Source organism: Antedon bifida, chromosome 6, assembly GCF_963402885.1.
Source record: "Antedon bifida chromosome 6, ecAntBifi1.1, whole genome shotgun sequence".
Lineage (NCBI taxonomy): Eukaryota > Metazoa > Echinodermata > Crinoidea > Comatulida > Antedonidae > Antedon > Antedon bifida.
In genome coordinates this window covers 8,589,899-8,607,329 of record NC_136231.1, presented here as the reverse complement: position 1 = coordinate 8,607,329, position 17,431 = coordinate 8,589,899, and the positions used below count along the sequence as shown (strand labels likewise).

The 17,431-nt window shown below is 37.4% G+C and overlaps 37 non-coding genes and 1 pseudogene across 37 annotated transcripts in view; all 38 read right to left on the bottom strand.

Moving 5' to 3' along the window:
* The window catches only part of LOC144846902 (5S ribosomal RNA), a 119-nt gene extending 103 nt beyond the window's left edge, over positions 1 to 16 (bottom strand). Inside the window, exon 1 of the ribosomal RNA XR_013613482.1 lies at positions 1 to 16. This exon is cut by the window's left edge and continues 103 nt beyond it. This is a non-coding gene — a ribosomal RNA (5S ribosomal RNA).
* A 580-nt stretch (positions 17 to 596) lies between these two features.
* On the bottom strand, positions 597 to 715 carry LOC144846509 (5S ribosomal RNA). Its single transcript, XR_013613125.1, has one exon. It is a non-coding gene; the product is annotated as a 5S ribosomal RNA (ribosomal RNA).
* Positions 716 to 833: 118 nt separating this feature from the next.
* On the bottom strand, positions 834 to 952 carry LOC144846589 (5S ribosomal RNA). Its single transcript, XR_013613201.1, has one exon. It is a non-coding gene; the product is annotated as a 5S ribosomal RNA (ribosomal RNA).
* Positions 953 to 1,190: 238 nt separating this feature from the next.
* On the bottom strand, positions 1,191 to 1,309 carry LOC144846901 (5S ribosomal RNA). Its single transcript, XR_013613481.1, has one exon. It is a non-coding gene; the product is annotated as a 5S ribosomal RNA (ribosomal RNA).
* Positions 1,310 to 1,892: 583 nt separating this feature from the next.
* Positions 1,893 to 2,011, bottom strand: LOC144846221 (5S ribosomal RNA). Its single transcript, XR_013612846.1, has one exon. It is a non-coding gene; the product is annotated as a 5S ribosomal RNA (ribosomal RNA).
* A 118-nt stretch (positions 2,012 to 2,129) lies between these two features.
* LOC144846219 (5S ribosomal RNA) lies at positions 2,130 to 2,248 on the bottom strand. Its single transcript, XR_013612844.1, has one exon. It is a non-coding gene; the product is annotated as a 5S ribosomal RNA (ribosomal RNA).
* A 238-nt stretch (positions 2,249 to 2,486) lies between these two features.
* Positions 2,487 to 2,605, bottom strand: LOC144846900 (5S ribosomal RNA). The gene has a single exon (XR_013613480.1). It is a non-coding gene; the product is annotated as a 5S ribosomal RNA (ribosomal RNA).
* Positions 2,606 to 3,188: 583 nt separating this feature from the next.
* Positions 3,189 to 3,307, bottom strand: LOC144846218 (5S ribosomal RNA). The gene has a single exon (XR_013612843.1). It is a non-coding gene; the product is annotated as a 5S ribosomal RNA (ribosomal RNA).
* A 118-nt stretch (positions 3,308 to 3,425) lies between these two features.
* On the bottom strand, positions 3,426 to 3,544 carry LOC144846217 (5S ribosomal RNA). Its single transcript, XR_013612842.1, has one exon. It is a non-coding gene; the product is annotated as a 5S ribosomal RNA (ribosomal RNA).
* A 238-nt stretch (positions 3,545 to 3,782) lies between these two features.
* LOC144846899 (5S ribosomal RNA) lies at positions 3,783 to 3,901 on the bottom strand. The gene has a single exon (XR_013613479.1). It is a non-coding gene; the product is annotated as a 5S ribosomal RNA (ribosomal RNA).
* Positions 3,902 to 4,484: 583 nt separating this feature from the next.
* LOC144846546 (5S ribosomal RNA) lies at positions 4,485 to 4,603 on the bottom strand. The gene has a single exon (XR_013613160.1). It is a non-coding gene; the product is annotated as a 5S ribosomal RNA (ribosomal RNA).
* A 238-nt stretch (positions 4,604 to 4,841) lies between these two features.
* LOC144846898 (5S ribosomal RNA) lies at positions 4,842 to 4,960 on the bottom strand. The gene has a single exon (XR_013613478.1). It is a non-coding gene; the product is annotated as a 5S ribosomal RNA (ribosomal RNA).
* A 583-nt stretch (positions 4,961 to 5,543) lies between these two features.
* On the bottom strand, positions 5,544 to 5,662 carry LOC144846897 (5S ribosomal RNA). Its single transcript, XR_013613477.1, has one exon. It is a non-coding gene; the product is annotated as a 5S ribosomal RNA (ribosomal RNA).
* A 582-nt stretch (positions 5,663 to 6,244) lies between these two features.
* On the bottom strand, positions 6,245 to 6,363 carry LOC144846508 (5S ribosomal RNA). Its single transcript, XR_013613124.1, has one exon. It is a non-coding gene; the product is annotated as a 5S ribosomal RNA (ribosomal RNA).
* Positions 6,364 to 6,481: 118 nt separating this feature from the next.
* LOC144846656 (5S ribosomal RNA) lies at positions 6,482 to 6,611 on the bottom strand (annotated as a pseudogene).
* Positions 6,612 to 6,849: 238 nt separating this feature from the next.
* Positions 6,850 to 6,968, bottom strand: LOC144846896 (5S ribosomal RNA). Its single transcript, XR_013613476.1, has one exon. It is a non-coding gene; the product is annotated as a 5S ribosomal RNA (ribosomal RNA).
* Positions 6,969 to 7,551: 583 nt separating this feature from the next.
* LOC144846624 (5S ribosomal RNA) lies at positions 7,552 to 7,670 on the bottom strand. The gene has a single exon (XR_013613234.1). It is a non-coding gene; the product is annotated as a 5S ribosomal RNA (ribosomal RNA).
* Positions 7,671 to 7,908: 238 nt separating this feature from the next.
* Positions 7,909 to 8,027, bottom strand: LOC144846895 (5S ribosomal RNA). Its single transcript, XR_013613475.1, has one exon. It is a non-coding gene; the product is annotated as a 5S ribosomal RNA (ribosomal RNA).
* A 583-nt stretch (positions 8,028 to 8,610) lies between these two features.
* LOC144846216 (5S ribosomal RNA) lies at positions 8,611 to 8,729 on the bottom strand. Its single transcript, XR_013612841.1, has one exon. It is a non-coding gene; the product is annotated as a 5S ribosomal RNA (ribosomal RNA).
* Positions 8,730 to 8,847: 118 nt separating this feature from the next.
* LOC144846680 (5S ribosomal RNA) lies at positions 8,848 to 8,970 on the bottom strand. Its single transcript, XR_013613287.1, has one exon. It is a non-coding gene; the product is annotated as a 5S ribosomal RNA (ribosomal RNA).
* Positions 8,971 to 9,208: 238 nt separating this feature from the next.
* Positions 9,209 to 9,327, bottom strand: LOC144846894 (5S ribosomal RNA). The gene has a single exon (XR_013613474.1). It is a non-coding gene; the product is annotated as a 5S ribosomal RNA (ribosomal RNA).
* Positions 9,328 to 9,909: 582 nt separating this feature from the next.
* On the bottom strand, positions 9,910 to 10,028 carry LOC144846507 (5S ribosomal RNA). The gene has a single exon (XR_013613123.1). It is a non-coding gene; the product is annotated as a 5S ribosomal RNA (ribosomal RNA).
* A 119-nt stretch (positions 10,029 to 10,147) lies between these two features.
* Positions 10,148 to 10,266, bottom strand: LOC144846215 (5S ribosomal RNA). Its single transcript, XR_013612840.1, has one exon. It is a non-coding gene; the product is annotated as a 5S ribosomal RNA (ribosomal RNA).
* A 238-nt stretch (positions 10,267 to 10,504) lies between these two features.
* Positions 10,505 to 10,623, bottom strand: LOC144846893 (5S ribosomal RNA). The gene has a single exon (XR_013613473.1). It is a non-coding gene; the product is annotated as a 5S ribosomal RNA (ribosomal RNA).
* Positions 10,624 to 11,205: 582 nt separating this feature from the next.
* LOC144846506 (5S ribosomal RNA) lies at positions 11,206 to 11,324 on the bottom strand. Its single transcript, XR_013613122.1, has one exon. It is a non-coding gene; the product is annotated as a 5S ribosomal RNA (ribosomal RNA).
* A 118-nt stretch (positions 11,325 to 11,442) lies between these two features.
* Positions 11,443 to 11,561, bottom strand: LOC144846582 (5S ribosomal RNA). The gene has a single exon (XR_013613195.1). It is a non-coding gene; the product is annotated as a 5S ribosomal RNA (ribosomal RNA).
* Positions 11,562 to 11,799: 238 nt separating this feature from the next.
* On the bottom strand, positions 11,800 to 11,918 carry LOC144847006 (5S ribosomal RNA). The gene has a single exon (XR_013613582.1). It is a non-coding gene; the product is annotated as a 5S ribosomal RNA (ribosomal RNA).
* Positions 11,919 to 12,501: 583 nt separating this feature from the next.
* On the bottom strand, positions 12,502 to 12,620 carry LOC144846622 (5S ribosomal RNA). The gene has a single exon (XR_013613233.1). It is a non-coding gene; the product is annotated as a 5S ribosomal RNA (ribosomal RNA).
* A 238-nt stretch (positions 12,621 to 12,858) lies between these two features.
* On the bottom strand, positions 12,859 to 12,977 carry LOC144846891 (5S ribosomal RNA). Its single transcript, XR_013613471.1, has one exon. It is a non-coding gene; the product is annotated as a 5S ribosomal RNA (ribosomal RNA).
* Positions 12,978 to 13,560: 583 nt separating this feature from the next.
* On the bottom strand, positions 13,561 to 13,679 carry LOC144846214 (5S ribosomal RNA). The gene has a single exon (XR_013612839.1). It is a non-coding gene; the product is annotated as a 5S ribosomal RNA (ribosomal RNA).
* A 118-nt stretch (positions 13,680 to 13,797) lies between these two features.
* LOC144846679 (5S ribosomal RNA) lies at positions 13,798 to 13,920 on the bottom strand. The gene has a single exon (XR_013613286.1). It is a non-coding gene; the product is annotated as a 5S ribosomal RNA (ribosomal RNA).
* A 238-nt stretch (positions 13,921 to 14,158) lies between these two features.
* Positions 14,159 to 14,277, bottom strand: LOC144846890 (5S ribosomal RNA). Its single transcript, XR_013613470.1, has one exon. It is a non-coding gene; the product is annotated as a 5S ribosomal RNA (ribosomal RNA).
* Positions 14,278 to 14,859: 582 nt separating this feature from the next.
* Positions 14,860 to 14,978, bottom strand: LOC144846505 (5S ribosomal RNA). Its single transcript, XR_013613121.1, has one exon. It is a non-coding gene; the product is annotated as a 5S ribosomal RNA (ribosomal RNA).
* Positions 14,979 to 15,096: 118 nt separating this feature from the next.
* Positions 15,097 to 15,219, bottom strand: LOC144846678 (5S ribosomal RNA). Its single transcript, XR_013613285.1, has one exon. It is a non-coding gene; the product is annotated as a 5S ribosomal RNA (ribosomal RNA).
* Positions 15,220 to 15,457: 238 nt separating this feature from the next.
* Positions 15,458 to 15,576, bottom strand: LOC144846889 (5S ribosomal RNA). The gene has a single exon (XR_013613469.1). It is a non-coding gene; the product is annotated as a 5S ribosomal RNA (ribosomal RNA).
* A 582-nt stretch (positions 15,577 to 16,158) lies between these two features.
* On the bottom strand, positions 16,159 to 16,277 carry LOC144846503 (5S ribosomal RNA). The gene has a single exon (XR_013613119.1). It is a non-coding gene; the product is annotated as a 5S ribosomal RNA (ribosomal RNA).
* A 118-nt stretch (positions 16,278 to 16,395) lies between these two features.
* Positions 16,396 to 16,514, bottom strand: LOC144846581 (5S ribosomal RNA). The gene has a single exon (XR_013613194.1). It is a non-coding gene; the product is annotated as a 5S ribosomal RNA (ribosomal RNA).
* Positions 16,515 to 16,752: 238 nt separating this feature from the next.
* LOC144847005 (5S ribosomal RNA) lies at positions 16,753 to 16,871 on the bottom strand. Its single transcript, XR_013613581.1, has one exon. It is a non-coding gene; the product is annotated as a 5S ribosomal RNA (ribosomal RNA).
* Positions 16,872 to 17,431: the final 560 nt, after the last annotated feature.

Genomic DNA, 17,431 nt, shown 5'->3' with positions numbered 1-17,431 from the left:
TGGTATGGTCGTAGACATTCGGTTACTGAGTTGGGCGTTTTTTAATTAATAAAAAGACAATATAAAAGAAACAATAACACTGTACAAAGAAGCATAACACAATAGCGGCATGTACAAACGCTTCAGGCCGCTTTGTTGCTAAGAAGCAAACGCGCACACAAGTGGACGCCCGCGTAGTACAGTGACGTTTGTACGGTCACCACAGCAGCAACATACAACAACAAACATGTCTTTGAACAACAACTTGTTTAACTTCAATGATCGGACGAGAACCGTTGTTTTCAAGGCAGTTTAGTTGAAAAACTTTCGATTAACTTCGGTTACAGTTTGAATTTATTTACTTATACTATCATCAACAGTATAAACACATTTGTCAAAATCTAAACATTTAAAAAAGACTATTTTAGGATTATTAAAAAGATAAACACAGGTGTACGACACCAGATATTCCCAGGCAACCTGGTACGGTTGTAGACATTCGGTTACTTGCGGTTCAAGATTATACCTTAGATAGATCTTATAGTTACTGTCATAAAAACATAATTGAAAGGTAAAATAAACTTTGTTTAGTATAATTTTAAAAAAAGTTAAACATAGGTCTACGACACCAGGTATTCCCAGGCGGTCTCCCATCCAAGTACTAACCAGGCCCGACGTTGTTTAACTGCGGTGATCGGACGAGAACCAGTGTTTTCAACGTGGTATGGTTGTAGACATTCGGTTACTTGCGGTTCAAGATTATACCTTAGATAGATCTTATTGTTACTGTCATAAAAACATAATTGAAAGGTAAAACAAATTTTGTTTAGTATAATTTAAAATAGTTAAACATAGGTCTACGACACCAGGTATTCCCAGGCGGTCTCCCATCCAAGTACTAACCAGGCCCGATGTTGTTTAACTGCGGTGATCGGACGAGAACCGGTGTTTTCAACGTGGTATGGTTGTAGACATTCGCTAACTTGCGGTTCAAGATTATAGAGATCTTATAGTCACTGTCTTAATCTCTACAAACACATATATCCTATAACCTAATACTTTTGGAATTTATTATAGAACATTTTCTAGGATTCAAATTAGCAGCTGCTGAAACCATGACTTTGGTATTTGCACACACTTCTGTTCAAGAAACACATAATTGAAAGGTAAAATAAACTTTGTTTAGTATAATTTAAAAAAAGTTAAACATAGGTCTACGACACCAGGTATTCCCAGGCGGTCTCCCATCCAAGTACTAACCAGGCCCGACGTTGTTTAACTGCGGTGATCGGACGAGAACCGGTGTTGTCAACGTGGTATGGTCGTAGACATTTGGTTACTGAGTTGGGCGTTTTTTAATTAATAAAAAGACAATATAAAAGAAACAATAACACTGTACAAAGAAGCATAACACAATAGCGGCATGTACAAAAGCTTCAGGCCGCTTTGTTGCTAAGAAGCTAACGCGCACACAAGTGGACGCCCGCGTAGTACAGTGACGTTTGTACGGTCACCACAGCAGCAACATACAACAACAAACATGTCTTTGAACAACAACTTGTTTAACTTCAATGATCGGACGAGAACCGTTGTTTTCAAGGCAGTTTAGTTGAAAAACTTTCGATTAACTTCGGTTACAGTTTGAATTTATTTACTTATACTATCATCAACAGTATAGACACATTTTGTCAAAATCTAAACATTTAAAAAAGACTAAATTTTAGGATTATTAAAAAGATAAACACAGGTGTACGACACCAGATATTCCCAGGCAACCTGGTACGGTTGTAGACATTCGGTTACTTGCGGTTCAAGATTATACCTTAGATAGATCTTATAGTTACTGTCATAAAAACATAATTGAAAGGTAAAATAAACTTTGTTTAGTATAATTTAAAAAAAAGTTAAACATAGGTCTACGACACCAGGTATTCCCAGGCGGTCTCCCATCCAAGTACTAACCAGGCCCGACGTTGTTTAACTGCGGTGATCGGACGAGAACCGGTGTTTTCAACGTGGTATGGTTGTAGACATTCGGTTACTTGCGGTTCAAGATTATACCTTAGATAGATCTTATTGTTACTGTCATAAAAACATAATTGAAAGGTAAAACAAATTTTGTTTAGTATAATTTAAAAAAGTTAAACATAGGTCTACGACACCAGGTATTCCCAGGCGGTCTCCCATCCAAGTACTAACCAGGCCCGACGTTGTTTAACTGCGGTGATCGGACGAGAACCGGTGTTTTCAACGTGGTATGGTTGTAGACATTCGCTAACTTGCGGTTCAAGATTATAGAGATCTTATAGTCACTGTCTTAATCTCTACAAACACATATATCCTATAACCTAATACTTTTGGAATTTATTATAGAACATTTTCTAGGATTCAAATTAGCAGCTGCTGAAACCATGACTTTGGTATTTGCACACACTTCTGTTCAAGAAACACATAATTGAAAGGTAAAATAAACTTTGTTTAGTATAATTTAAAAAAAGTTAAACATAGGTCTACGACACCAGGTATTCCCAGGCGGTCTCCCATCCAAGTACTAACCAGGCCCGACGTTGTTTAACTGCGGTGATCGGACGAGAACCGGTGTTGTCAACGTGGTATGGTCGTAGACATTCGGTTACTGAGTTGGGCGTTTTTTAATTAATAAAAAGACAATATAAAAGAAACAATAACACTGTACAAAGAAGCATAACACAATAGCGGCATGTACAAAAGCTTCAGGCCGCTTTGTTGCTAAGAAGCTAACGCGCACACAAGTGGACGCCCGCGTAGTACAGTGACGTTTGTACGGTCACCACAGCAGCAACATACAACAACAAACATGTCTTTGAACAACAACTTGTTTAACTTCAATGATCGGACGAGAACCGTTGTTTTCAAGGCAGTTTAGTTGAAAAACTTTCGATTAACTTCGGTTACAGTTTGAATTTATTTACTTATACTATCATCAACAGTATAGACACATTTTGTCAAAATCTAAACATTTAAAAAAGACTAAATTTTAGGATTATTAAAAAGATAAACACAGGTGTACGACACCAGATATTCCCAGGCAACCTGGTACGGTTGTAGACATTCGGTTACTTGCGGTTCAAGATTATACCTTAGATAGATCTTATAGTTACTGTCATAAAAACATAATTGAAAGGTAAAATAAACTTTGTTTAGTATAATTTAAAAAAAAGTTAAACATAGGTCTACGACACCAGGTATTCCCAGGCGGTCTCCCATCCAAGTACTAACCAGGCCCGACGTTGTTTAACTGCGGTGATCGGACGAGAACCGGTGTTTTCAACGTGGTATGGTTGTAGACATTCGGTTACTTGCGGTTCAAGATTATACCTTAGATAGATCTTATTGTTACTGTCATAAAAACATAATTGAAAGGTAAAACAAATTTTGTTTAGTATAATTTAAAAAAGTTAAACATAGGTCTACGACACCAGGTATTCCCAGGCGGTCTCCCATCCAAGTACTAACCAGGCCCGACGTTGTTTAACTGCGGTGATCGGACGAGAACCGGTGTTTTCAACGTGGTATGGTTGTAGACATTCGCTAACTTGCGGTTCAAGATTATAGAGATCTTATAGTCACTGTCTTAATCTCTACAAACACATATATCCTATAACCTAATACTTTTGGAATTTATTATAGAACATTTTCTAGGATTCAAATTAGCAGCTGCTGAAACCATGACTTTGGTATTTGCACACACTTCTGTTCAAGAAACACATAATTGAAAGGTAAAATAAACTTTGTTTAGTATAATTTAAAAAAAGTTAAACATAGGTCTACGACACCAGGTATTCCCAGGCGGTCTCCCATCCAAGTACTAACCAGGCCCGACGTTGTTTAACTGCGGTGATCGGACGAGAACCGGTGTTGTCAACGTGGTATGGTCGTAGACATTCGGTTACTGAGTTGGGCGTTTTTTAATTAATAAAAAGACAATATAAAAGAAACAATAACACTGTACAAAGAAGCATAACACAATAGCGGCATGTACAAAAGCTTCAGGCTGCTTTGTTGCTAAGAAGCAAACGCGCACACAAGTGGACGCCCGCGTAGTACAGTGACGTTTGTACGGTCACCACAGCAGCAACATACAACAACAAACATGTCTTTGAACAACAACTTGTTTAACTTCAATGATCGGACGAGAACCGTTGTTTTCAAGGCAGTTTAGTTGAAAAACTTTCGATTAACTTCGGTTACAGTTTGAATTTATTTACTTATACTATCATCAACAGTATAAACACATTTTGTCAAAATCTAAACATTTAAAAAAGACTATATTTTAGGATTATTAAAAAGATAAACACAGGTGTACGACACCAGATATTCCCAGGCAACCTGGTACGGTTGTAGACATTCGGTTACTTGCGGTTCAAGATTATACCTTAGATAGATCTTATAGTTACTGTCATAAAAACATAATTGAAAGGTAAAATAAACTTTGTTTAGTATAATTTAAAAAAAAGTTAAACATAGGTCTACGACACCAGGTATTCCCAGGCGGTCTCCCATACAAGTACTAACCAGGCCCGACGTTGTTTAACTGCGGTGATCGGACGAGAACCGGTGTTTTCAACGTGGTATGGTTGTAGACATTCGTTAACTTGCGGTTCAAGATTATAGAGATCTTATAGTTACTGTCTTAATCTCTACAAACACATATATCCTATAACCTAATACTTTTGGAATTTATTATAGAACATTTTCTAGGATTCAAATTAGCAGCTGCTGAAACCATGACTTTGGTATTTGCACACACTTCTGTTCAAGAAACACATAATTGAAAGGTAAAATAAACTTTGTTTAGTATAATTTAAAAAAAGTTAAACATAGGTCTACGACACCAGGTATTCCCAGGCGGTCTCCCATCCAAGTACTAACCAGGCCCGACGTTGTTTAACTGCGGTGATCGGACGAGAACCGGTGTTGTCAACGTGGTATGGTCGTAGACATTCGGTTACTGAGTTGGGCGTTTTTTAATTAATAAAAAGACAATATAAAAGAAACAATAACACTGTACAAAGAAGCATAACACAATAGCGGCATGTACAAAAGCTTCAGGCCGCTTTGTTGCTAAGAAGCAAACGCGCACACAAGTGGACGCCCGCGTAGTACAGTGACGTTTGTACGGTCACCACAGCAGCAACATACAACAACAAACATGTCTTTGAACAACAACTTGTTTAACTTCAATGATCGGACGAGAACCGTTGTTTTCAAGGCAGTTTAGTTGAAAAACTTTCGATTAACTTCGGTTACAGTTTGAATTTATTTACTTATACTATCATCAACAGTATAAACACATTTTGTCAAAATCTAAACATTTAAAAAAGACTATATTTTAGGATTATTAAAAAGATAAACACAGGTGTACGACACCAGATATTCCCAGGCAACCTGGTACGGTTGTAGACATTCGGTTACTTGCGGTTCAAGATTATACCTTAGATAGATCTTATAGTTACTGTCATAAAAACATAATTGAAAGGTAAAATAAACTTTGTTTAGTATAATTTAAAAAAAAGTTAAACATAGGTCTACGACACCAGGTATTCCCAGGCGGTCTCCCATCCAAGTACTAACCAGGCCCGACGTTGTTTAACTGCGGTGATCGGACGAGAACCGGTGTTGTCAACGTGGTATGGTCGTAGACATTCGGTTACTGAGTTGGGCGTTTTTTAATTAATAAAAAGACAATATAAAAGAAACAATAACACTGTACAAAGAAGCATAACACAATAGCGGCATGTACAAACGCTTCAGGCCGCTTTGTTGCTAAGAAGCAAACGCGCACACAAGTGGACGCCCGCGTAGTACAGTGACGTTTGTACGGTCACCACAGCAGCAACATACAACAACAAACATGTCTTTGAACAACAACTTGTTTAACTTCAATGATCGGACGAGAACCGTTGTTTTCAAGGCAGTTTAGTTGAAAAACTTTCGATTAACTTCGGTTACAGTTTGAATTTATTTACTTATACTATCATCAACAGTATAAACACATTTGTCAAAATCTAAACATTTAAAAAAGACTATATTTTAGGATTATTAAAAAGATAAACACAGGTGTACGACACCAGATATTCCCAGGCAACCTGGTACGGTTGTAGACATTCGGTTACTTGCGGTTCAAGATTATACCTTAGATAGATCTTATAGTTACTGTCATAAAAACATAATTGAAAGGTAAAATAAACTTTGTTTAGTATAATTTTAAAAAAAGTTAAACATAGGTCTACGACACCAGGTATTCCCAGGCGGTCTCCCATCCAAGTACTAACCAGGCCCGACGTTGTTTAACTGCGGTGATCGGACGAGAACCAGTGTTTTCAACGTGGTATGGTTGTAGACATTCGGTTACTTGCGGTTCAAGATTATACCTTAGATAGATCTTATTGTTACTGTCATAAAAACATAATTGAAAGGTAAAACAAATTTTGTTTAGTATAATTTAAAAAAGTTAAACATAGGTCTACGACACCAGGTATTCCCAGGCGGTCTCCCATCCAAGTACTAACCAGGCCCGACGTTGTTTAACTGCGGTGATCGGACGAGAACCGGACGAGAACCGGTGTTTTCAACGTGGTATGGTTGTAGACATTCGCTAACTTGCGGTTCAAGATTATAGAGATCTTATAGTCACTGTCTTAATCTCTACAAACACATATATCCTATAACCTAATACTTTTGGAATTTATTATAGAACATTTTCTAGGATTCAAATTAGCAGCTGCTGAAACCATGACTTTGGTATTTGCACACACTTCTGTTCAAGAAACACATAATTGAAAGGTAAAATAAACTTTGTTTAGTATAATTTAAAAAAAGTTAAACATAGGTCTACGACACCAGGTATTCCCAGGCGGTCTCCCATCCAAGTACTAACCAGGCCCGACGTTGTTTAACTGCGGTGATCGGACGAGAACCGGTGTTGTCAACGTGGTATGGTCGTAGACATTCGGTTACTGAGTTGGGCGTTTTTTAATTAATAAAAAGACAATATAAAAGAAACAATAACACTGTACAAAGAAGCATAACACAATAGCGGCATGTACAAAAGCTTCAGGCCGCTTTGTTGCTAAGAAGCTAACGCGCACACAAGTGGACGCCCGCGTAGTACAGTGACGTTTGTACGGTCACCACAGCAGCAACATACAACAACAAACATGTCTTTGAACAACAACTTGTTTAACTTCAATGATCGGACGAGAACCGTTGTTTTCAAGGCAGTTTAGTTGAAAAACTTTCGATTAACTTCGGTTACAGTTTGAATTTATTTACTTATACTATCATCAACAGTATAAACACATTTTGTCAAAATCTAAACATTTAAAAAAGACTATATTTTAGGATTATTAAAAAGATAAACACAGGTGTACGACACCAGATATTCCCAGGCAACCTGGTACGGTTGTAGACATTCGGTTACTTGCGGTTCAAGATTATACCTTAGATAGATCTTATAGTTACTGTCATAAAAACATAATTGAAAGGTAAAATAAACTTTGTTTAGTATAATTTAAAAAAAAGTTAAACATAGGTCTAAGACACCAGGTATTCCCAGGCGGTCTCCCATCCAAGTACTAACCAGGCCCGACGTTGTTTAACTGCGGTGATCGGACGAGAACCGGTGTTTTCAACGTGGTATGGTTGTAGACATTCGCTAACTTGCGGTTCAAGATTATAGAGATCTTATAGTCACTGTCTTAATCTCTACAAACACATATATCCTATAACCTAATACTTTTGGAATTTATTATAGAACATTTTCTAGGATTCAAATTAGCAGCTGCTGAAACCATGACTTTGGTATTTGCACACACTTCTGTTCAAGAAACACATAATTGAAAGGTAAAATAAACTTTGTTTAGTATAATTTAAAAAAAGTTAAACATAGGTCTACGACACCAGGTATTCCCAGGCGGTCTCCCATCCAAGTACTAACCAGGCCCGACGTTGTTTAACTGCGGTGATCGGACGAGAACCGGTGTTGTCAACGTGGTATGGTCGTAGACATTCGGTTACTGAGTTGGGCGTTTTTTAATTAATAAAAAGACAATATAAAAGAAACAATAACACTGTACAAAGAAGCATAACACAATAGCGGCATGTACAAAAGCTTCAGGCCGCTTTGTTGCTAAGAAGCTAACGCGCACACAAGTGGACGCCCGCGTAGTACAGTGACGTTTGTACGGTCACCACAGCAGCAACATACAACAACAAACATGTCTTTGAACAACAACTTGTTTAACTTCAATGATCGGACGAGAACCGTTGTTTTCAAGGCAGTTTAGTTGAAAAACTTTCGATTAACTTCGGTTACAGTTTGAATTTATTTACTTATACTATCATCAACAGTATAAACACATTTTGTCAAAATGTAAACATTTAAAAAAGACTATATTTTAGGATTATTAAAAAGATAAACACAGGTGTACGACACCAGATATTCCCAGGCAACCTGGTACGGTTGTAGACATTCGGTTACTTGCGGTTCAAGATTATACCTTAGATAGATCTTATAGTTACTGTCATAAAAACATAATTGAAAGGTAAAATAAACTTTGTTTAGTATAATTTAAAAAAAAGTTAAACATAGGTCTACGACACCAGGTATTCCCAGGCGGTCTCCCATCCAAGTACTAACCAGGCCCGACGTTGTTTAACTGCGGTGATCGGACGAGAACCGGTGTTTTCAACGTGGTATGGTTGTAGACATTCGGTTACTTGCGGTTCAAGATTATACCTTAGATAGATCTTATTGTTACTGTCATAAAAACATAATTGAAAGGTAAAACAAATTTTGTTTAGTATAATTTAAAAAAGTTAAACATAGGTCTACGACACCAGGTAGCCATTCCCAGGCGGTCTCCCATCCAAGTACTAACCAGGCCCGACGTTGTTTAACTGCGGTGATCGGACGAGAACCGGTGTTTTCAACGTGGTATGGTTGTAGACATTCGCTAACTTGCGGTTCAAGATTATAGAGATCTTATAGTCACTGTCTTAATCTCTACAAACACATATATCCTATAACCTAATACTTTTGGAATTTATTATAGAACATTTTCTAGGATTCAAATTAGCAGCTGCTGAAACCATGACTTTGGTATTTGCACACACTTCTGTTCAAGAAACACATAATTGAAAGGTAAAATAAACTTTGTTTAGTATAATTTAAAAAAAGTTAAACATAGGTCTACGACACCAGGTATTCCCAGGCGGTCTCCCATCCAAGTACTAACCAGGCCCGACGTTGTTTAACTGCGGTGATCGGACGAGAACCGGTGTTGTCAACGTGGTATGGTCGTAGACATTCGGTTACTGAGTTGGGCGTTTTTTAATTAATAAAAAGACAATATAAAAGAAACAATAACACTGTACAAAGAAGCATAACACAATAGCGGCATGTACAAACGCTTCAGGCCGCTTTGTTGCTAAGAAGCAAACGCGCACACAAGTGGACGCCCGCGTAGTACAGTGACGTTTGTACGGTCACCACAGCAGCAACATACAACAACAAACATGTCTTTGAACAACAACTTGTTTAACTTCAATGATCGGACGAGAACCGTTGTTTTCAAGGCAGTTTAGTTGAAAAACTTTCGATTAACTTCGGTTACAGTTTGAATTTATTTACTTATACTATCATCAACAGTATAAACACATTTGTCAAAATCTAAACATTTAAAAAAGACTATATTTTAGGATTATTAAAAAGATAAACACAGGTGTACGACACCAGATATTCCCAGGCAACCTGGTACGGTTGTAGACATTCGGTTACTTGCGGTTCAAGATTATACCTTAGATAGATCTTATAGTTACTGTCATAAAAACATAATTGAAAGGTAAAATAAACTTTGTTTAGTATAATTTAAAAAAAAGTTAAACATAGGTCTACGACACCAGGTATTCCCAGGCGGTCTCCCATCCAAGTACTAACCAGGCCCGACGTTGTTTAACTGCGGTGATCGGACGAGAACCAGTGTTTTCAACGTGGTATGGTTGTAGACATTCGGTTACTTGCGGTTCAAGATTATACCTTAGATAGATCTTATTGTTACTGTCATAAAAACATAATTGAAAGGTAAAACAAATTTTGTTTAGTATAATTTATAAAAAGTTAAACATAGGTCTACGACACCAGGTATTCCCAGGCGGTCTCCCATCCAAGTACTAACCAGGCCCGACGTTGTTTAACTGCGGTGATCGGACGAGAACCGGTGTTTTCAACGTGGTATGGTTGTAGACATTCGCTAACTTGCGGTTCAAGATTATAGAGATCTTATAGTCACTGTCTTAATCTCTACAAACACATATATCCTATAACCTAATACTTTTGGAATTTATTATAGAACATTTTCTAGGATTCAAATTAGCAGCTGCTGAAACCATGACTTTGGTATTTGCACACACTTCTGTTCAAGAAACACATAATTGAAAGGTAAAATAAACTTTGTTTAGTATAATTTAAAAAAAGTTAAACATAGGTCTACGACACCAGGTATTCCCAGGCGGTCTCCCATCCAAGTACTAACCAGGCCCGACGTTGTTTAACTGCGGTGATCGGACGAGAACCGGTGTTGTCAACGTGGTATGGTCGTAGACATTCGGTTACTGAGTTGGGCGTTTTTTAATTAATAAAAAGACAATATAAAAGAAACAATAACACTGTACAAAGAAGCATAACACAATAGCGGCATGTACAAACGCTTCAGGCCGCTTTGTTGCTAAGAAGCAAACGCGCACACAAGTGGACGCCCGCGTAGTACAGTGACGTTTGTACGGTCACCACAGCAGCAACATACAACAACAAACATGTCTTTGAACAACAACTTGTTTAACTTCAATGATCGGACGAGAACCGTTGTTTTCAAGGCAGTTTAGTTGAAAAACTTTCGATTAACTTCGGTTACAGTTTGAATTTATTTACTTATACTATCATCAACAGTATAAACACATTTGTCAAAATCTAAACATTTAAAAAAGACTATATTTTAGGATTATTAAAAAGATAAACACAGATGTACGACACCAGATATTCCCAGGCAACCTGGTACGGTTGTAGACATTCGGTTACTAGCGGTTCAAGATTATACCTTAGATAGATCTTATAGTTACTGTCATAAAAACATAATTGAAAGGTAAAATAAACTTTGTTTAGTATAATTTTAAAAAAAGTTAAACATAGGTCTACGACACCAGGTATTCCCAGGCGGTCTCCCATCCAAGTACTAACCAGGCCCGACGTTGTTTAACTGCGGTGATCGGACGAGAACCAGTGTTTTCAACGTGGTATGGTTGTAGACATTCGGTTACTTGCGGTTCAAGATTATACCTTAGATAGATCTTATTGTTACTGTCATAAAAACATAATTGAAAGGTAAAACAAATTTTGTTTAGTATAATTTAAAAAAGTTAAACATAGGTCTACGACACCAGGTATTCCCAGGCGGTCTCCCATCCAAGTACTAACCAGGCCCGACGTTGTTTAACTGCGGTGAACGGACGAGAACCGGTGTTTTCAACGTGGTATGGTTGTAGACATTCGCTAACTTGCGGTTCAAGATTATAGAGATCTTATAGTCACTGTCTTAATCTCTACAAACACATATATCCTATAACCTAATACTTTTGGAATTTATTATAGAACATTTTCTAGGATTCAAATTAGCAGCTGCTGAAACCATGACTTTGGTATTTGCACACACTTCTGTTCAAGAAACACATAATTGAAAGGTAAAATAAACTTTGTTTAGTATAATTTAAAAAAAGTTAAACATAGGTCTACGACACCAGGTATTCCCAGGCGGTCTCCCATCCAAGTACTATCCAGGCCCGACGTTGTTTAACTGCGGTGATCGGACGAGAACCGGTGTTGTCAACGTGGTATGGTCGTAGACATTCGGTTACTGGGTTGGGCGTTTTTTAATTAATAAAAAGACAATATAAAAGAAACAATAACACTGTACAAAGAAGCATAACACAATAGCGGCATGTACAAAAGCTTCAGGCCGCTTTGTTGCTAAGAAGCTAACGCGCACACAAGTGGACGCCCGCGTAGTACAGTGACGTTTGTACGGTCACCACAGCAGCAACATACAACAACAAACATGTCTTTGAACAACAACTTGTTTAACTTCAATGATCGGACGAGAACCGTTGTTTTCAAGGCAGTTTAGTTGAAAAACTTTCGATTAACTTCGGTTACAGTTTGAATTTATTTACTTATACTATCATCAACAGTATAAACACATTTTGTCAAAATCTAAACATTTAAAAAAGACTATATTTTAGGATTATTAAAAAGATAAACACAGGTGTACGACACCAGATATTCCCAGGCAACCTGGTACGGTTGTAGACATTCGGTTACTTGCGGTTCAAGATTATACCTTAGATAGATCTTATAGTTACTGTCATAAAAACATAATTGAAAGGTAAAATAAACTTTGTTTAGTATAATTTAAAAAAAAGTTAAACATAGGTCTAAGACACCAGGTATTCCCAGGCGGTCTCCCATCCAAGTACTAACCAGGCCCGACGTTGTTTAACTGCGGTGATCGGACGAGAACCGGTGTTTTCAACGTGGTATGGTTGTAGACATTCGCTAACTTGCGGTTCAAGATTATAGAGATCTTATAGTCACTGTCTTAATCTCTACAAACACATATATCCTATAACCTAATACTTTTGGAATTTATTATAGAACATTTTCTAGGATTCAAATTAGCAGCTGCTGAAACCATGACTTTGGTATTTGCACACACTTCTGTTCAAGAAACACATAATTGAAAGGTAAAATAAACTTTGTTTAGTATAATTTAAAAAAAGTTAAACATAGGTCTACGACACCAGGTATTCCCAGGCGGTCTCCCATCCAAGTACTAACCAGGCCCGACGTTGTTTAACTGCGGTGATCGGACGAGAACCGGTGTTGTCAACGTGGTATGGTCGTAGACATTCGGTTACTGAGTTGGGCGTTTTTTAATTAATAAAAAGACAATATAAAAGAAACAATAACACTGTACAAAGAAGCATAACACAATAGCGGCATGTACAAAAGCTTCAGGCCGCTTTGTTGCTAAGAAGCTAACGCGCACACAAGTGGACGCCCGCGTAGTACAGTGACGTTTGTACGGTCACCACAGCAGCAACATACAACAACAAACATGTCTTTGAACAACAACTTGTTTAACTTCAATGATCGGACGAGAACCGTTGTTTTCAAGGCAGTTTAGTTGAAAAACTTTCGATTAACTTCGGTTACAGTTTGAATTTATTTACTTATACTATCATCAACAGTATAAACACATTTTGTCAAAATGTAAACATTTAAAAAAGACTATATTTTAGGATTATTAAAAAGATAAACACAGGTGTACGACACCAGATATTCCCAGGCAACCTGGTACGGTTGTAGACATTCGGTTACTTGCGGTTCAAGATTATACCTTAGATAGATCTTATAGTTACTGTCATAAAAACATAATTGAAAGGTAAAATAAACTTTGTTTAGTATAATTTAAAAAAAAGTTAAACATAGGTCTACGACACCAGGTATTCCCAGGCGGTCTCCCATCCAAGTACTAACCAGGCCCGACGTTGTTTAACTGCGGTGATCGGACGAGAACCGGTGTTTTCAACGTGGTATGGTTGTAGACATTCGGTTACTTGCGGTTCAAGATTATACCTTAGATAGATCTTATTGTTACTGTCATAAAAACATAATTGAAAGGTAAAACAAATTTTGTTTAGTATAATTTAAAAAAGTTAAACATAGGTCTACGACACCAGGTAGCCATTCCCAGGCGGTCTCCCATCCAAGTACTAACCAGGCCCGACGTTGTTTAACTGCGGTGATCGGACGAGAACCGGTGTTTTCAACGTGGTATGGTTGTAGACATTCGCTAACTTGCGGTTCAAGATTATAGAGATCTTATAGTCACTGTCTTAATCTCTACAAACACATATATCCTATAACCTAATACTTTTGGAATTTATTATAGAACATTTTCTAGGATTCAAATTAGCAGCTGCTGAAACCATGACTTTGGTATTTGCACACACTTCTGTTCAAGAAACACATAATTGAAAGGTAAAATAAACTTTGTTTAGTATAATTTAAAAAAAGTTAAACATAGGTCTACGACACCAGGTATTCCCAGGCGGTCTCCCATCCAAGTACTAACCAGGCCCGACGTTGTTTAACTGCGGTGATCGGACGAGAACCGGTGTTGTCAACGTGGTATGGTCGTAGACATTCGGTTACTGAGTTGGGCGTTTTTTAATTAATAAAAAGACAATATAAAAGAAACAATAACACTGTACAAAGAAGCATAACACAATAGCGGCATGTACAAACGCTTCAGGCCGCTTTGTTGCTAAGAAGCAAACGCGCACACAAGTGGACGCCCGCGTAGTACAGTGACGTTTGTACGGTCACCACAGCAGCAACATACAACAACAAACATGTCTTTGAACAACAACTTGTTTAACTTCAATGATCGGACGAGAACCGTTGTTTTCAAGGCAGTTTAGTTGAAAAACTTTCGATTAACTTCGGTTACAGTTTGAATTTATTTACTTATACTATCATCAACAGTATAAACACATTTGTCAAAATGTAAACATTTAAAAAAGACTATATTTTAGGATTATTAAAAAGATAAACACAGGTGTACGACACCAGATATTCCCAGGCAACCTGGTACGGTTGTAGACATTCGGTTACTTGCGGTTCAAGATTATACCTTAGATAGATCTTATAGTTACTGTCATAAAAACATAATTGAAAGGTAAAATAAACTTTGTTTAGTATAATTTAAAAAAAAGTTAAACATAGGTCTACGACACCAGGTATTCCCAGGCGGTCTCCCATCCAAGTACTAACCAGGCCCGACGTTGTTTAACTGCGGTGATCGGACGAGAACCAGTGTTTTCAACGTGGTATGGTTGTAGACATTCGGTTACTTGCGGTTCAAGATTATACCTTAGATAGATCTTATTGTTACTGTCATAAAAACATAATTGAAAGGTAAAACAAATTTTGTTTAGTATAATTTAAAAAAGTTAAACATAGGTCTACGACACCAGGTAGCCATTCCCAGGCGGTCTCCCATCCAAGTACTAACCAGGCCCGACGTTGTTTAACTGCGGTGATCGGACGAGAACCGGTGTTTTCAACGTGGTATGGTTGTAGACATTCGCTAACTTGCGGTTCAAGATTATAGAGATCTTATAGTCACTGTCTTAATCTCTACAAACACATATATCCTATAACCTAATACTTTTGGAATTTATTATAGAACATTTTCTAGGATTCAAATTAGCAGCTGCTGAAACCATGACTTTGGTATTTGCACACACTTCTGTTCAAGAAACACATAATTGAAAGGTAAAATAAACTTTGTTTAGTATAATTTAAAAAAAGTTAAACATAGGTCTACGACACCAGGTATTCCCAGGCGGTCTCCCATCCAAGTACTAACCAGGCCCGACGTTGTTTAACTGCGGTGATCGGACGAGAACCGGTGTTGTCAACGTGGTATGGTCGTAGACATTCGGTTACTGAGTTGGGCGTTTTTTAATTAATAAAAAGACAATATAAAAGAAACAATAACACTGTACAAAGAAGCATAACACAATAGCGGCATGTACAAAAGCTTCAGGCCGCTTTGTTGCTAAGAAGCAAACGCGCACACAAGTGGACGCCCGCGTAGTACAGTGACGTTTGTACGGTCACCACAGCAGCAACATACAACAACAAACATGTCTTTGAACAACAACTTGTTTAACTTCAATGATCGGACGAGAACCGTTGTTTTCAAGGCAGTTTAGTTGAAAAACTTTCGATTAACTTCGGTTACAGTTTGAATTTATTTACTTATACTATCATCAACAGTATAAACACATTTGTCAAAATCTAAACATTTAAAAAAGACTATATTTTAGGATTATTAAAAAGATAAACACAGATGTACGACACCAGATATTCCCAGGCAACCTGGTACGGTTGTAGACATTCGGTTACTAGCGGTTCAAGATTATACCTTAGATAGATCTTATAGTTACTGTCATAAAAACATAATTGAAAGGTAAAATAAACTTTGTTTAGTATAATTTTAAAAAAAGTTAAACATAGGTCTACGACACCAGGTATTCCCAGGCGGTCTCCCATCCAAGTACTAACCAGGCCCGACGTTGTTTAACTGCGGTGATCGGACGAGAACCAGTGTTTTCAACGTGGTATGGTTGTAGACATTCGGTTACTTGCGGTTCAAGATTATACCTTAGATAGATCTTATTGTTACTGTCATAAAAACATAATTGAAAGGTAAAACAAATTTTGTTTAGTATAATTTAAAAAAGTTAAACATAGGTCTACGACACCAGGTATTCCCAGGCGGTCTCCCATCCAAGTACTAACCAGGCCCGACGTTGTTTAACTGCGGTGAACGGACGAGAACCGGTGTTTTCAACGTGGTATGGTTGTAGACATTCGCTAACTTGCGGTTCAAGATTATAGAGATCTTATAGTCACTGTCTTAATCTCTACAAACACATATATCCTATAACCTAATACTTTTGGAATTTATTATAGAACATTTTCTAGGATTCAAATTAGCAGCTGCTGAAACCATGACTTTGGTATTTGCACACACTTCTGTTCAAGAAACACATAATTGAAAGGTAAAATAAACTTTGTTTAGTATAATTTAAAAAAAGTTAAACATAGGTCTACGACACCAGGTATTCCCAGGCGGTCTCCCATCCAAGTACTATCCAGGCCCGACGTTGTTTAACTGCGGTGATCGGACGAGAACCGGTGTTGTCAACGTGGTATGGTCGTAGACATTCGGTTACTGGGTTGGGCGTTTTTTAATTAATAAAAAGACAATATAAAAGAAACAATAACACTGTACAAAGAAGCATAACACAATAGCGGCATGTACAAAAGCTTCAGGCCGCTTTGTTGCTAAGAAGCTAACGCGCACACAAGTGGACGCCCGCGTAGTACAGTGACGTTTGTACGGTCACCACAGCAGCAACATACAACAACAAACATGTCTTTGAACAACAACTTGTTTAACTTCAATGATCGGACGAGAACCGTTGTTTTCAAGGCAGTTTAGTTGAAAAACTTTCGATTAACTTCGGTTACAGTTTGAATTTATTTACTTATACTATCATCAACAGTATAAACACATTTTGTCAAAATCTAAACATTTAAAAAAGACTATATTTTAGGATTATTAAAAAGATAAACACAGATGTACGACACCAGATATTCCCAGGCAACCTGGTACGGTTGTAGACATTCGGTTACTTGCGGTTCAAGATTATACCTTAGATAGATCTTATAGTTACTGTCATAAAAACATAATTGAAAGGTAAAATAAACTTTGTTTAGTAT